Source organism: Coregonus clupeaformis, unplaced genomic scaffold (genome assembly GCF_020615455.1).
Source record: "Coregonus clupeaformis isolate EN_2021a unplaced genomic scaffold, ASM2061545v1 scaf0177, whole genome shotgun sequence".
Lineage (NCBI taxonomy): Eukaryota > Metazoa > Chordata > Actinopteri > Salmoniformes > Salmonidae > Coregonus > Coregonus clupeaformis.
Window position 1 is genome coordinate 423,967 of NW_025533632.1, and position 11,471 is coordinate 435,437.

Genomic DNA, 11,471 nt, shown 5'->3' on the forward strand with positions numbered 1-11,471 from the left:
GCCACCCCAACAGGACAATGACCCAACACACCTCCAGGCTGTGTAAGGGCTATTTTACCAAGAAGGAGAGTGATGGGGTGCTGCATCAGATGACCTGGCCTCCACAATCCCCCGACCTCAACCAAATTGAGATGATTTGGGATGAGTCGGACCGCAGATTGAAGGAAAAGCAGCCAACAAGTGCTCAGCATATGTGGAAACTCCTTCAAGACTGTTGGAAAAGTATTCCAGGTGAAGCTGGTTGAGAGAATGCCAAGAGTGTGCAAAGCTGTCATCAAGGCAAAGGGTGGCTATTTGAAGAATATCAAATATAAAATATATTTTGATGTGTTTAACACTTTTTTGGTTACTACATGATTCCATATGTGTTATTTCATAGTTTTGATGTCTTCACTATTATTCTACAATGTAGAAAATAGTAAAAATAAAGACATTGGTAGGTGTTCTAAAACGTTTGACTGGTAGTGTATGTAAACAAACACTATATAGCCTCATAACACGGTTAAAATGATCATTTTGATACCATGGATAGTCAGTCCTTACATCCATAGCTCTGTTTATGGATTTGAGAGTGGTTAAACATATCTCAACCCCATCCCTTAGCTTTTTACCCGAACAAGGGGTGGGGAGTCCCTTTGTTATTGTTTCTACTGCTGATTGCTGCTTTAAGAAGTTAAGCTGCGGATTAAATACACACCAAAATATGTTACAGATACTATAGAAATGTCACATCAGACCGTTAGTGAATACACAGCATGCAGCACAGCAAACAATCAATCAATTGTATTTAATCTATGGCGGTTATGGGCAGGACTCGGTCCTATACTGATGGTCGATGCGCGTAATCTAGCTGGGCCTTGAGCTCTTTAGTGATGGTCCCAGTGGACCTCTTCTCCACCGCAGCAGAGGAACACTGGCACCCAGCGGTCAGTTTGGCTGTACTAACCATTCTTTCCTGTAAAGATTAAGGCATCTATTAGGCAATAGATAGGCTGGACAATTGAGCGAGTCAAAATTCACCCAAGGCTGAAAAACGGCAATAGAACGTTGGCTAAGCTGGAACACTAGCGAGCCCATAGCAAATGAATTGAATCGAACGTTAGCAGAGCTTATTTGGACTGGAATGATGATTAGAATTCCATTTAGCCTAAATGGCACAAAAAAATGTATCCCTTTTCATATTACCACTACAATCTGTTAGTTGGTCAATGACTCCCTTCCATTCGGAAACTCCCGGTTGCAGCATCGAAAGTGCCCTTCATTGCAAAGTCTTCGTCCACGAAATGCTGGCTGCAGATCCTGCTAGCTCGGAGCTGGCACGTCCTTCCTCTTTAGGACATGGAGCCACAGTTGTTGGTCCTTGGGTAGCCAATGGTAGCTTACCAAGGGATTTTGTTTTTGTGCCAATTGTACAGCCTTACGCTATACAGTTCATGTTTGATTTACTACTTGTTGTTGCTATCTTCCTTGTCCGCATGTAACCTCACACTCTTCGATTCACGCTAAAACGCAATACCACACCACAGACAATTTTCTGATTCCTGCCACTGATGCTCTGCCGTCAGTCGTTACTATGGCAATTTAAAATGGTGCTGGCCATAGCTCAAATAGCCTAAACCTTGTCAATGCTCAAAATACTAAATATAGAGATGTTTTTATGTTAAATGCACGTTTAGTATTATCGTAGTGAATTGAATACATCTCTTTGGCTTAGCTTTACTTCCTAAAGTGTTTCCATTCCCCTTTAAATATTTAAAACCCATTCTGCACTTCTAATGCTGTCTGGCAATGAATTCAACAAGTTTGGAGCCTGCACTAAACGCTCTCTCACCTATTGTATTGGATATGTCAAGGGAATCCTGTCAAGGGAATCCTGTAAACAAACTTGGTTTTTAATATACTCAAAGTTCTGCTAAATATTTAGAGGCAAAGCCTTGCAATGCTTTGTAGGTCATGAATATAATTTTTTTAATCTATTCTAAATACCACTGCCAATTAGTGTTAAGGTGGCTTAAACTGGGCCCATATCCACAAAGCGTATCGGAGTAGAACATTGTTCGTAAGTCCTTGAGATGTTTCTACAACTTGAATGGAGTCCACCTGTGGTAAATTAATTTGATTGGACATGATTTGGAAAGGCACACACCTGTTTATATAAGGTCCCACAGTTGACAGTGCAAGTCAGAGCAAAAACCAAGCCATGAGGTTGAAGGAATTGTCCATAGAGCTTCGAGACAGGATTATGTCGACGCACAGACCTGGGGAAGGGTACCAAAACATTTCTGATGCATTGAAGGTCCCCAAGAACACAGTGGCCTCCATCATTTTTAAATGGAAGAAGTTTGGAACCACCAAGACTCTTCCTAGGGCTTGCCGCCCGGCCAAACTGGAGCAATCGGGGAGAAGGGCCTTGGTCAGGGGAGGTGACCAAGAACCCAATGGTCACTCTGACAGAGCTCCAGAGTTCCTCTGTGGAGATGGGAGAACCTTCCAGAAGGACAACCATCTCTGCAGCACTCCACCAATCAGGGCTTTATGGTAGAGTGGCCAGACGGAAGCCACTCCTCAGTAAAAGTCACATGACAGCCCGCTTGGAGTTTGTCAAAAGGCATCGAAAGGCTCTCAGACCATGACAAGCAAGATTATCTGGTCTGATGAAACCAAGATTGAATTATTTGGCCTGAATGCCAAGCGTCACGTCTGGAGGAAACCTGGCACCATCCCTATGGTGAAGTATGGTGGTCGCAACATCATGCTGTTAGAATGTTTTTCAGCCACAGGGACTGGGAGACTAGTCAGAATTGAAGGGAAAGATGAACGGAGCAAAAGTACAGGAGACCCTTGATGAAAACCTGCTCCGGAGCGCTCAGGACCTCACACTGGGGTGACGGTTCACCTTCCAACAGGACAACGACCCTAAGCACACAGCCAAGACAACGCACAAGTGGCTTCGGGACAAGTCTCTAAATGTCCTTGAGTGGCCCAGCCAGAGCCCGGACTTGAACCTGATCGAACATCTCTGGAGAAACCTGAAAATAGCTGTGCAGCGACACTCCCCATCCAACCTGACAGACCTTGAGAGGATCTGCAGAGAAGAATGGGAGAAACTCCTCAAATACAGGTGTGCCAAGTTTATAGCGTCATACCCAAGAACACTCAAAGCTGTAATCGCTGCCAAAGGCGCTTCAACAAAGTACTGAGTAAATGGTCTGAATACTTATGTAAATGTGATATTTCACTCTTTATTTTTAATAAATGTGCAAAATTTTCTAAAAACCAGTTTTTGCTTTGTCATTATCGGGTATCGTGTGTAGATTGGTGAGGGGGTAAACAACGATTTCATACATTTCAGACTAAGGCTGTAACATAACAAAATGTGGAAAAAATCAAGGGGTCTGAATACTTTCCAATTGCAGTCAAGTTGAAGACACATCTCAGTGATGATCAATGGAAACAGGATGCACCTGAGATAAAGGGTCTGAATACTTATGTGTTATGATGAGTTTTCTGGTATCAAGAAGTTCAGGACGCAAGAGAGTAGTCGAACACTTAGATGGACAGTTGATTCATAGTTATTTAATGGTTACAGTACTGGATTCGTGTGACAAGCGGTACGGCGTAGCCTCTTGTCATCCGAATGACTTACATAAAAAAAATCTCTCAGTTTATATCATGCTTTCCAAGCTACTTCCATCCAACAGTTGCCAACGATTATTGAGTGTCACTCATCTCCTACAATAGGATCCCCCTACATGGTATCGTGTGGCACCCTAGCCAGGACATTCCATCACGTACTCCTTCTAAGATTAGCACCAGTGACCCCCAATCTATCTTGGCACGCCGACCTTCTGTCACCCACCAGTGACATCAATAACACATGGCGTATCCTTGCCCTCTCTCCCACATACAGCTCTCATGAGTTTAAAGACATTAACAAATACTTTATCAAAATACCTTATATCATTATGTAAATAAGGCATTTCTGTTTATTAGGTTTAATACATTTGCAAACATAAAAAAAGGTTTTGCTTTGTCATTATGGGGTATTGTGTGTAGATTTATGAGGATTTTTGTTTATTTAATACATTTTAGAATAAGGCTGTAACGTAACAAAATGTGGAAAAAGTCAAGCGGTCTGAATACTTTCCGAATGCACTGTATAACATGACACATGTTTCTGGTATGTTCGATTGAATTGTGGGACTGTCTTTTACGGCTTGCAGGATCCATCTGGAGAGACCAGTGTCACCAGCCCCCAGTTATCTATTCATGAAGAGTTATCTATGGCTAAACCTTCTGTATTCAAGGAGGGAGACTTAACTAAAAAAGAGGAGTAAGATAATACATTTTATTTATGTTATTTTATCCAATTTGATGTCACTAATAATTTATTTACTTTTGATCGTTGTAGTATATTATATTTGATTATGTGCAGTGGAAAGTAATCACTAACTTCAAGTCTATTCTATTCCTATATTTATTCAAGAAAATGTGTTGTGCATTGTAACCACCACTAGAGGTCCTCACTCGCCTAGTTATGAGGTGACTTGTGTAGGCTAGGTAAGCAAGTCACCCTGCCCCACAAATTAACAGTTTAATGTTCTCGGAGTGTGTATATAACATTTTAAACGTCTGCTAGCATACAAAGTTGACGTATAGCTACAGATAAAACAATGAGCCAGATGTTTCACCGGATGTATAAATGTAAAGCATGCGGTTGGCGTTTCCAGTCACTACCAAATTTGGAGAGAGCAGCGTGACCAACCCCGAGTTGTCTATCAATAAAGAGTGACCAATCAATGGTTATCCCTATTATTAAGGAGGAGGCCTCTACTCAAAAAGAGAAGTGAGATTATATCTTCCTTTGATGAATCTTGTAAACAATTAATGTCAGAATATTGCAATATACTTGACAACAATTTTAAGGACGTATGACAGAGACAAAGAGGGCCTAAACTTGTGATGCCTGTAAGGGAAGAATTAGGGCTGGAAATGGAAATGCAAAAATGTTCAATAAATCTAACAACATAATGTAGTGTAAAGAAAAATATAAAAATAAAAAATAAATATATATTGTGCTGTCTTCCACTTAGCATCATGACAGGAGAGGTGGTCTGTGATGTCTGTGATGAGGTCAGAGCTGTGAAGTTCTGTCAGACCTGCACTCTCTCCTACTGTGAGACCCACGTTAGGAAGCACTACACATTACCTAAACTACAGAGACACACCCTGGTCGAGGTGACTGGAGACCTGGAGGAGAGACTCTGTCAGGAGCACCACAGAGCTCTGGAGGAGTTCTGCAGGACAGACCAGAAGCTGATCTGCAGTCTGTGTGCAGTAACAGAACACACAGGACATGATGTAGTCTATGAAGAGATAAAACAAGCAGGAAGACAGGTATAGTTTATGCTTTCTTCTCCCCTTTATCATAAAACATGCTTACTTTCCTCTGTTGTCATCGTTGTCCAATGCAAAGTAGTGCAAATTTTTTGCATCCCATTATACAAAATGTTTGTTTCTCCATAAAATACCACTTGTTCTGAAAACTATTTCATATTGATGATGTCATAGAATACATGTTGCTCCTTCGTGATCCTCACATTTTTTTTCTTCTGTTGTCCTTTTTGATATAAAAGACTCAAGGTGAAGAGCAACATCAAAACCAGGTTTTAAATGAAGGTAAGTGTTCAAACTTTTAAGGCACAATTCACTGGTACTTTCTCCTCTGTGTTAATGGGTTGAAACAAAACATACAGTCTGTGTTTAAAATATTTCTAGACTACTGGGTGTGCAAACCATAGTAAATACTATTTACTATACAACCCGTGTAGCTGATGTGAGTCGGACTCATGCTCAGGTAGCCCTGTCTGCGACTTAAAATCAGTGGCCACGTTTTCATGCACACCAATATCCCATTATTATTCGGATACTCAAGTATTCTGTTTTTGAGTTGACGTATATAAACATCATATCCCGTTTACAATAACGCAAAAAAGCTTGTATCCCGATTATGAGAGAACCTAATAAGATGCCTGGGATATGCTGATCTTAGATGTATTCTGGATAAGAGCGTCTGCTAAATGACTAAAATGTAAATGTAAAATGTATTCTGTGGCATGTCAACACCTTATCCCATTTACTGTATACTGTGGCATGTCAACACCTTATCCCATTTACTGTATACTGTGGCATGTCAACACCTTATCCCATTTACTGTATACTGTGGCATGTCAACACCTTATCCCATTTACTGTATACTGTGGCATGTCAACACCTTATCCCATTTACTGTATACTGTGGCATGTCAACACCTTATCCCATTTACTGTATACTGTGGGATGTCAACACCTTATCCCATTAACTGTATACTGTGGCATGTCAACACCTTATCCTGTTTACTGTATACTGTGGGATGTCAACACCTTATCCCATTAACTGTATACTGTGGGATGTCAACACCTTATCCTGTTTACTGTATACTGTGGGATGTCAACACCTTATCCCGTTTACTGTAATAATATATTTAGCTGATACTCCACACTGGACCATATAGCCTACTCGCTAAGGCTTCTTTCACCGCTAATTTAGATCGGCCTACGTTTCTGCTTATAATGTCCACCATTTGGTAGGCCATATTATAATTTCTGACATTTGGTAGGCCATTTGTTTGTCAACTATAGTTAAATACAGTGCCTTGCAAAAGTATTCATCCCCCTTGGCATTTTTCCTATTTTGTTGCATTACAACCTGTAATTTAAATATATTTTAATTTGGATTTCATGTAATGGACATAAACATTATTAATTCAAAAAAATTAATAATGTTAAAGTGGTGCGTGCATATGTATTAACCCCCTTTGCTATGAAGCCTATAAATAAGATCTGTTGCAACCAATTACCTTCAGAAGTCACATAATTAGTTAAATAGTCCACCTGTGTGTGATCTAAGTGTCACATGATCTGTCACATGATCTCAGTATATATTCACCTGTTCTGAAAGGCCCCAGAGTCTGCAACACCACTAAGCAAGCAGCACCATGAAGACCAAGGAGCTCTCCAAACAGGTCAGGGACAAAGTTGTGGAGAAGTACAGATCAGGGTTGGGTTATGAAAAGATATCCGAAACTTTCAACATCCCATGGAGCACCATTAAATCAATTATAAAAAAATTGAAAGAATATGGCATGACAACAAACCTGCCAAGAGAGGGCCGCCCACCAAAACTCACGGACCAGGAAAGGAGGGCATTAATTTGGACTATTTTGTGTATGTCCATTACATGAAATCCAAATATAAAAATCCATTTAAATTACAGGTTGTAATGCAACAAAATAGGAAAAACGCCAAGTGGGGTGAATACTTTTTCAAGGCACTGTAAGTATTGACTTTGGGGGGGTAAATAGTTATGCACGCTCAAGGGAAGAAAACGTAGTAACTTCAAAACAATGGAAAGATTGTTCCCGTGCAAAATGTCCAAATGTCAACCGTTTGACTGGTGTTAAGGAAATGAAAAGCTGAGAAAACGATGAAACATTTTTCTGATAAGATTTCAGTTTGTCTTGGGCACATATTCTATGTGGTTAAAATACTATCTGCTTGCATAACACTGTCAAAAAGAATACGTTACACACACACATTCACATTTTCTCATGAGATGCTGAAAGAAGTCAATCATATTTCTCCACTCCTGTTCCCGAGACAATTTTTAAATGTCTGTATAATTTTACTGCAAGAAATGCATAATGCTGCAGGAGTTCATATTATATTAGGGCACATGTGAGAAGTTATAGGCCTCTAGTCAGTGTCCAGATTTCAGCTACCATTCCATATAACCCATATGAACTTAAATTATAAACATTCTGTTTATTCAAGGATACAGGGATACTCGTGAGGTTCCAATGGTTAAGATGTTGGTTTCCTGAGTGGGAGACTGGGGTTCAGATCCCACCAGTTACAATCTTACCAGTTACACCCTGTCCCCTTCTCTGATTGTCAGCTGTTGTCAAACACACGTGGGTCTGAAAATACAATTCTCTTTGTCAATAATGTGCAGCGAATTCATAGTAGGGGCTCTGTTTTCGGCTGGCGTTAAAGCAGCGCAATTGTCAAATGCAAATCTGTTATTATTAGGGATACTCAAGTATTCTGTTACTGTTACCGCATATAAACATCATATCCCGTTTACAATAACCCGAAAGAGTTTGTATCCCAGTTATGAGAAATCCAGATAAGATGCCTGAGATATCCTGATCTTAAACGCTATACTGTGGCATGTCAACACCTTATCCCGTTTACTGTTGTTCTTTGCGGTCTGCTGAGGCTCCGTTTCGCCTATCATGGGTGTTGTGTGAGGATATACAGTAAAAAGCAATGCATCTAAAATATGTGTGAAGATAAAATGTCTTGAGTATAATTAGAAATGTTGATACAAGAAGGGGAGGGGTGTGTGGCGAAGATATTGGCGGTCTTTCTCCAGAATGCATTGAGCTGTCTCCTGCCAATTCTTGCAAATTCATTGTTTTGTTGTGTTAATTGTTTTCCCTTTGATTGTTTTATTTTGTAAAATAGATTCCCCATTAAATATGTCACCAGTAGTACATTTATCTTTAAATCCGTCATTAGGTTACATACATTTTTGTTAATCCATGGATTAATTAGGATGTAACTTATTGAATATCATTATAAAATATGCATAAAATGCATCCTCCAATCGCAACGTCTACCTATGCTCACACATATTGTCTCAATGGCATTATCACTGTAAATCTAGGCTGGTCACCCATGATACAAGTCAGTATTCAACATCCATGTCTGAGGATGTAGGCCACTAGGGCCACTAGGGGCAACAGTGAGCGCTGTTACCTTAAAGTAGGTTCTGGTTTTGCTTGGGTGTTGTGGAGGGGGATGCATCTGGTTCTAAAGTTGTCTGAATCCAGCGATAGAAAGTTGTTTTTGATATTTTTGTTTTAAGCCTATCCCAAACCTTAACCCTTGCCGTGACCATTCAGAGTTAATGCCTAACCTTAAGAATTCAGAGTTAATGCCTAAATGTAACCCCAAACACTTCGGAATTTGACGTTTGGAACAACTTTTAGAAATTTGACGTTTGAGAAACATGGATGAACATCTAATTCTGATTTGAGACTGTGAGAGCTAGTTGGTAAATCGTGTATAATAATTTTTCACATTCTACCAGTAAAATGTCCAAACTGCGTCTGCATGTCAATCATTTGATCTCAATCAGTTTAATAGGAATATGCATTTAGATCTTCTTGAATTACTCTTTCGTGAGCAAATTAGAGCAGATGGTCTTAACAAACTATATAGCCTTCCTGTATTTTGTTTTAATCAAAGCACATTATGTCTAGCGCTGTTGGGTTTTGGCCATGTAAGCTAATATTAGGAAGGTGCGCTTAATGTTTTGTACACTCACTGTATAATAGCATAATATAACATTACTGTTACACCAAAAACATCACCTCATTTCTTATGATATTTTAGAGATTTTAGGATGGTTAGTCGAATAGTAAAACAAATTGAGTTGTACCCCCTTTTGCCCTCAGAACAACCTAAATTCGTCGAAAGCGTTCCACAGGGATGCTGGCCCATGTTGACTCCAATGCTTCCCACAGTTGTGTCAAGTTATCTGGATGTCCTTTGGGTGGTGGACCATTCTTGATACACACACGAAACTGTTGAGTGTGAAAATCCCAGCAGAGTTGCAGTTCTTGACACAACCGTTGCGTCTGGCACCTACTACCATACCCTGTTCAAAGGCACTTAAATGTTTTGTCTTGCCCATTCACCCACTGAATGTCACACATAGACAATCCATGTCTCAATTGTCTCAAGGCTTAAAAATCCTTCTTTAACCTGTATCCTCCCTTTACACTGATTTGAAGTGAATTTAACAAGTGACATCAATAAGGAATGATAGCATTCACCTGATCAGTCTATGTCATGTTTTGACACAGCCTGTTTTGTACACTCAGTGTATTTGGTAAGGTTATCTAGAATACTAATGGTGTGACAAACAAAAAACATCCAGTCAGCATCAGTCCTGTGGGCGAAAACAGCTCGTTGATAAGAGAGGTCGAAGGAGAATGGCAAGAATCGTAAAAGCTAACAATCAGGCAAATAACGGCGCAGTATAACAATGGTGTGCAGAACAGCATCTCGGAATGCACAACTCATCGGTCCTTGTCACAGATGGGCTATTGCAGCAGACGACCACCCTGGGTTCCACTACTATCAGCTAAAAACAAGAAGAAGCGGCTCCAGTTGGCACGTGATCATCAACACTGGACAATTGAGTAGTGGAAAAACACTGCCTGGTCCAACTAATCCTGGTTCCTGTTGCGTCATGCTGATGGCAGAGTCAGGATTTGGCGTAAGCAGCATGAGTCCATGGCCCCATCCTGCCTGGTGTCAACGGTACAGGCTGGTGGTGTAACGGTGAGGGGAATGTTTTCCTGGCACACGTTAGGTCCCTTGATACAAACTGACCAACAACTTCAGGCTGTTCTGAGGCAAAGGGTGTTCCGACCCGGTACTAGATGGGTATACCTAATAAATTGGCAACTTATCTTTTCATAAGCGCAACGTGACTGCAAGAGACAGTTTGGAATGTCTGACTAAAATATACGAGAATTTGTTGATGAAAAGCTGGATTGTTTGTTTACGTCCTGGGCCAAAATGCGGGACAGTCCCTCACATTCCGGGATATGTGGTCACCCTAATTACATTTGTTGTGATAATTGCGTTGTTTGCTGCTCTATAACCCGTTAGTTCAAATGTCACCGTGATTTATAAGGCTGAGATGACAAAAAGACAACATTCACACAGTTGCAGAATAAATGCAACCAAATGTTTCGTTTCATCACAAAACTGGAGAGCAACCTCTGTTGGTGAAGTCCACAAAGCATATTGCATATAACAAACAGTTACATGACCTAGAGCCTGGTCAAGCAAGTTAATGTTTCCGACATTTTCGGACTACTAAACAACTATTGATTAAGAACCACGAAGAGTTACCGCAAGTCGCAAAAAAACAGGAACTGCCTCCACTAACGTCAAACCAGCACCATTTCAACATCAACATTTCAACATCATCAAATCACCTATGCTTAGTCTAATACAGTGACAACTTAAATATACCAAAACAATTTAGTCCAACGTAAGCTAAGTATCAGTCCATGGTACTGGTTTCTCTCTGTGTGCGTGTGTGTGTGTGCACGCGCAAGTAGAAAAAACATGTTGACTCACCCTACTTGTAGAGGAACGCCAATACCATCCTCCTCTCTTTCATGTTGCCAAAACAGTAGCCTAACGTTACACACTTTTAGTTTTTGTTGTCCTAGACTAGGCTACCTGACTAAAATGCTTGCTAACTAGCTTAAACTACTTTCATGGGCAACGATGAGCCGGCTAGCTAATTAACGTGTTACGTTAGCCTACTACATCTAGCTACAT